The 6,137-nt window shown below is 42.1% G+C and overlaps 1 long non-coding RNA gene across 1 annotated transcript in view; it reads left to right on the top strand.

Moving 5' to 3' along the window:
• Positions 1–426: 426 nt before the first annotated feature.
• The window catches only part of LOC310757874, a 78,930-nt gene continuing 73,219 nt past the window's right edge, over positions 427–6,137 (top strand). Inside the window, exons 1-2 of the long non-coding RNA XR_014545529.1 lie at positions 427–562; positions 4,512–4,695. This is a non-coding gene — a long non-coding RNA (uncharacterized lncRNA). The remainder of the gene's footprint in view (positions 563–4,511; positions 4,696–6,137) is intronic.

The raw sequence follows: 6,137 nt of genomic DNA, 5'->3' as shown, positions 1-6,137 counted from the left end.
TGATAGGGCCGGAACAATGTTATAGCGGTTGCCGTTGAAAAATGGTGCATGCTTGGAGATGTGTGCCTCCCAGCCCCTCACTATTCTGGGATGTGCCTCTTGCCGCACATGCCGCCTCTGAGGGCAATAAAATGACATGGGCCAACTCTGGTAGGAGTCACATTCCTCTGCCAGTTTCACAGCATGGCATTGTGATAACCGCTCTATGGGCACCAGTTCTTCTGCTGGAGAGTTGACTAGCAGCGGTGGTGGTGGGGAATAGTACACACAGTGAGTGTTGATAAATTGTTGAGATGTTCCAGTGCTACTGCAATGGCCTCATAATTTATGATAACTAGGGAAGAGGTACGAAGTGGAGCTGTTGTGTAGGATTCATGGAATGCCAAACATTTGATTGCTTTTCTACTATTAAAAATACAGTTTATCTGGGGCTGGCACCCTCTCTGTCAAGATCTTCAACCAATGTATTATAAGGCTTTTTGTAAAAACCCATGGGAAAGTGGTCTCCCTTCTGTGGCAACTTGTAACCACCAGGTGAAGGTACTGTATTTCCTCTGGTGTGGTAAGTTTGCTATGATATTCCTTTGCATTTGGGAGTTGGTATTTTGGATGTTGCAGTTTAATTTCTCTTGGTGCTATGAGACAATGTATTTCCATTGTATTCCTGTTTACTTCAGTTGGCACGACAAACACTATATATTACTTATACCTCTTCTTTCCTCCATTGAACGCAATATGGTCACTATTCCAAGGTGGTCTCATATCCAGGCAATGACTAAGACTAGACCTGTTTATCTTCTGCAAGATTGCTGTATGCATGGGCAGAGCATGCAAACAAACAATTCTTCCCTCTCCTTTGCAGCATGGAACCAACAAGGGGGGAACCAGAAAAATAAGCAGAGGAGTCTGTCCAGTGACAGCTCAGGCATAGATTTCTGCCTTCCTTCTTCACTCACCCTATGCATTTGGTCGTCACAGCTTTCACAGCCTGCTTCCTTTTCATGCTATAAACAAAATGTACAGAGGTTAACAGAATGCGGCATATTTGCTGCACATGCTTACTGCTCAGTGAAGCAGAATCATAGCCAGCCACAATACAGAACAATGCAATACACAAGTGGTATGACTTGAATGTTAGTACTCTGTTAAGATCAAAGCAGGAGAGACACACAAACATACACATGGCCTTAGAGGATTCTCTCCCAACCTGGAAGCAAACCCATCGTTTGATGGTAGCTGGGGGTTGGCTCTGGGTCTTAATAATTTCCTTTCAAAGAGCCAGGCAGAAGATTACATGACCCTGATGGAATAGTGGAAGAGACCAGGAACAGAAGACAGAGAGGATGGCAGGGGGAGGGCAACGCAAAAAGACAGAATGTATTTGTCGTTCTCGTGTTTTCTAAGCAAAAGCCTCCTGTTTGAAGCTGCAAGCTACCTCTATGGCTACAGGAGGTTGTCTAGAGTAGGCCCAGGGCTCTACACCTGCCTGTGTATGCGGCTGAGTTGCATTTTCACATACCCAAGTGTCACCCAAAGTATCTGCTAGCTTGCAGCTCTGAAAAGGGGCTAAGCAGTGCAGCGGCTTGCTAATCCAGCTAGCACTCTCAAAGATTATAGAACCAAATCTGGTAATACTATATCATGCAGGGGAATCTGCAGCTGAATTTCACATGACCCAATTCCCATGAGTCTTGCATTAAAAATAAAGCGGCTGTAAAAAAGAAAAGAAAAGTGAGTGATAAATATTTTAGTAGGGCTCCAGACACATTTTCCTTGCAAAATGGATATAAACTTTAATCCGTTTATTAGTTGGAAAAGTGAAAGGAAATACTTTAAGGACTGCGTCCTCTGTTCTCTTGAAACTGTGTAAACTGAACAGAGAATTATGGTTTGTGGAAGAATGTGGTATAAGGCATCTACTGAAAAAATGGGGTTGATACAGCCATGTTACTGAAGAAGTAAACAAGGGGTAAAAGTTAGGGCTGATGCAATACATTTTGGCACCTACAAAATGGTGCCCCCCCCAATTTTGGTGAGTGAAGATCTACACTGGGAACAATGGGGAGAATCAAGTCAGCCTTACCTGACAATTGAATTGGGATTCAAGGCCATTGTTGGAGGAAAGGAGCCCACTCTGGATCACACTTGGCTGGTGCAGAAAACCCCAGAGGGCAGTCCCTGCCATTTCCTCCCTAGAGTGTGGGAGGAAACCAGCAGTGCTTCCTATTTACCAAGAGACCACTGTAGAGGCAGCATTGGGTGGGCGTTACCAAGGCGGCGGCAGATCTGACTTCCAACGAGCGTGTGATGCGTTTCTTAGAGGCAAGATCTGTCGCCCCTGTGAATCCTGCTGCCTGAGGTGATCGCCTCACTTTGCCTCATGGGTAGGCCAGCCCTCGTAAAAATATATGAGTAGCTTGAAATGAACATAACAGGATAGTTATAGCTGTAACATGATTTGCTTTTTGCATATAGCTGCTAAACAACAGTATATTTTCAGTTTACTAAAGCCCCCAGTACTAGGGTTCCCATATTTCAAAAAGTGAAAATCTGGACAGAAAAGTTGCTGAAGGTTGGTTTTTTGTTGTTTTTTACAAAAGAAATTGGACGTTTTTGAGCCATTCCTGAGGAATATTGGCAAAAACGACACTGCCATCATACATCCTGATTTTCCTGGACATTTTGTGCCCGAACACTGCTTGTTGTTTTTTTATATATGACTATTTATTGAATTTTATAACAAATAATGATACAAATCTCATTCATCTTGTTATATACAATTATTCTCCCTCCCCTCCTCTGGACTTCCCTCAACTCACCCTCTGCTGTGTTATTTAGTTTTATTTATTATATCCTGCTTTTCCTACACAAAAATAAAATCCCTTATCATTTCTCTAAAATATCTGTTACTCAAATGAAATTGTGAACGTTTATTCAAATCCTGCCAGTGAATCCAGTCCATTCTGTTGTTTCTGCAAAAATACTGTAAATTATTCCCAGACTCTTTTGAAGTCCTTTTTGTCCTTCTCTTGTAGTTTGTCTGTTAGCTTAGCCAATTCTGCATAGTTCATCAGTTTTTCTTGCCATTGTTCCTTTGATGGTATTTCTTCCATCTTCCAGTATTGTGCAATCAAGATTCTTGCTCCTGTTGTAGCATACATAAATAATGTCCATTTTTCTTTTGGTAACTCTTGATTTGAGATACCTAACAAAAAGGCTTCATTTTAAAAAAAAATTCAATTCATTGTATATCATTCCCCAATATTTTTTAATGCATTTGCATTCCCAGCACATAGATAAAATGTTCCTTCCTTTTCCTTACATCTGCCCGGACACTGCTTAAGGCTGCAGTATTCTGGATATGTCCAGGAAATTCTGGACATATTGCAACCCTGCAATACATTTGTGGATTATTAACAGAGCTGAGACAACGACGACAACGACTACTACTACTACTAATTTTTATTATTTGTACCCCGCCCATCTGACTGGGTTGCCCCAGCCATTCTGGGCGGCTTCCAACAAAGTATTAAAAACACAGTGAGACATCAAACATTAAAAATTTCCCTATACTAACCCGCAATGATGTCCCTTCCTGATGACACCATAGAGTCCTTTTCATCAGATGCATGAAGTGTAAAGTGACAGCAATAAGGGATTGTACCTAATCCAAAAAACTAGTAAAAGTTAGCTGTGGAAAACCCACCTAAGAGGGTACAAACTCTAGCCCCGAAATCTAAATTATTTTGATGTTTACTGTGTCTGATTCATTTCTGGTTTATCACAAAGTAAGAGGAAACTGTGAGTGCAAGAGCATAATTCAGAGTCAATCCTCAGAGTCTTTGTTTTGGTTTGACATGTCCCTCCCTGCCCTGCATTCATAATACATCTAAATGACAGCCCTTTGGAATGAGCTTTATAGAGCAGCTACACTTAATAGAAGGGTTTGGCTAGTTCCTGTCTCTGTTCCTTTGTTTTCACTTTTGGAATGATAATCTGATTAGGTGAGGCTACTACCTTCCCTGAAAAGCTGGCTCAGTGCCTGACACCTCAACTCAAAGGCCTAGAATTCTTCAAAAGCGCTTAGCATACATCGCAGGTTACGGTTATCTTCTATAAGAAACTTTCCACTAAACTCCCAACCTGTCGTACAATTGCCAAGACAGGAAGAGAAACAAAGAAAATATCCAGTGAAGTGTGGAAAACAGAAAACTTCTCTTTGCTGTATATCAGATCTGTGAAACCAGATTAATACAACAGTTGTTCAAAAACCACTGGATGCCCCAGAGGCTAAGAATTCTGCCCCCTCCCATACTGGCAGTGTGGTCATCAAGAAAGTACTTTAGGGCACTTGATGTTGAATTACCCAGCAGTGTGTGCTTTGGATGTGGAGTGTATGTTTGAATTTTAGAATCATGTTGTCTTTTCGCGTGCGAGCTGCAACCCTATTAAACACTGGCATTCCTAGCGTGCAGAACTAAGATACATGTCATATCCGGCTAATTTTTCAGAGCTGGAAGATATGGACACCTTCAGTCATTCACCAGAACACAGAGGATCTGATTAATTTTTCCATTTATGGTGGTAGACAACACTTACCGGTGTAAGGAGCCTTCTGTTTGAAGGCCCGTCCAGCCCAAGTCCAATGTAATGATGAAAGACAAGAAGGAGGGAGGTCACAGTCTTCCCACCATGGTGAGTTGTATTTCCATTCAAATTATATGGAGGAATTTAGTGTTGCACTGTTGTGATTGTTCTGTCTTCCCTCTCCTTCCCCCATTCTCCTGATGCCTCAAGAGCTCAGGGGGAATTCAGAAGAAATTCCATTGCATTGTGCTGGCTCCCACTAGGGCTGAAACTGACCCAGATTCATTATTTTATCATTTGTGCCTGTGCATGTTGAATCAGCATATGTGAATATGAAGGAAATCTGTATCATATCTGTCCTGGTGCAACGAGTTCCCCCCTCTCCTTTCACTGCATGCGCCCCTATGCCGCTGAAACTGGCTCTAGGAAGGCTCAGGAGAACCCCCAGAACAGCACACAGATGGAGGAAAGGTGGGATTCTTTTGTCTGGCCAGCTGGGATGCTTGTGCTGATAAAACAATCAGAAGAGGGTGACATCGGATTCCTCCCTTATTGTAGCATATGAACTGGTCATATAAACTCCTCTTCCTGGGTTTCTGTTGGTCACAGCTTAGGATATTTTACTTGTCAACAGAGAGATACTATGAGCAGTTTATCAGCTGGGCTTTCTTCCCCTCTCCCCCCCTCCCTTCTTCATGAAAATTGCAGCTTGTTTCCTTAGCCTCTATTTTTGCAGACACCCCACTGTCTTTTCCCCATGCTATAATGCTTTTTAAAACTTATAATTGCCTTGCACAATCAACTCTTTTGAAAAGCAAGGTACAGTTGAGCTTGCATACATGAGATACCTTTAAATTACATTCAAAGCACACCCACACCCACCCACCCAGAATTCTGGGCACTGTAAGTTTGTTCAGGATTGCTGGGAATTCTGTGAGAGGTAAACTGCAGTGCCTACAATAAAAGCTACTCAGACTGATTCTTTGAAACCTGATGAGAGTTTGGGAAGTTGTCTGTAATTTGCCATGGTGCGCTGTTTTTGAAATATTGCAATCCTGCTCAGACTGACCTCAGGCCTGCTGTGTCAAGCTGGTCGGAGTAGGAACTCCTCTTTCTGCTTCTAGCTTTTCTCTGGGGGGTTGGGGAGACACACTCAGCTACGTTAAATTCTTTACTTTCTCCACTGATGTCCATGCTTAGCTAATCAACATATATGTCATTCACCAGCCATCCTGCATTGCAGGTCACAAAAGACTCCTTTAATGTTTGTGCCCTTGAATGTTTTGGGAGAAAACGTTTGAGTCTGTGACATTAGGAGTTTTTAAGTACAGCACTTAGTAGCCATTAACTCTTCCCCCACTTATTATTAATTATTATTAATTGAGTTTATAAACTGCCCTATATTGGGGCGGTTCACAGAATAAAATCAAAACATAAAACCACAGAATACATAATCAAAATAAAAACAACAACCCATTAACCCCCCCCAACCCCACATTTTAAAAGGGCATAGGATGTCAGTCATATCAACCAAAGGCCTGGTTAAAAAG

The sequence above is a fragment of the Podarcis filfolensis genome (assembly GCF_964270895.1).
Source record: "Podarcis filfolensis genome assembly, chromosome: 2".
NCBI classification, from domain to species: Eukaryota; Metazoa; Chordata; class Lepidosauria; order Squamata; family Lacertidae; genus Podarcis; species Podarcis filfolensis.
This window is presented reverse-complemented; position numbering and strand designations above follow the sequence as displayed.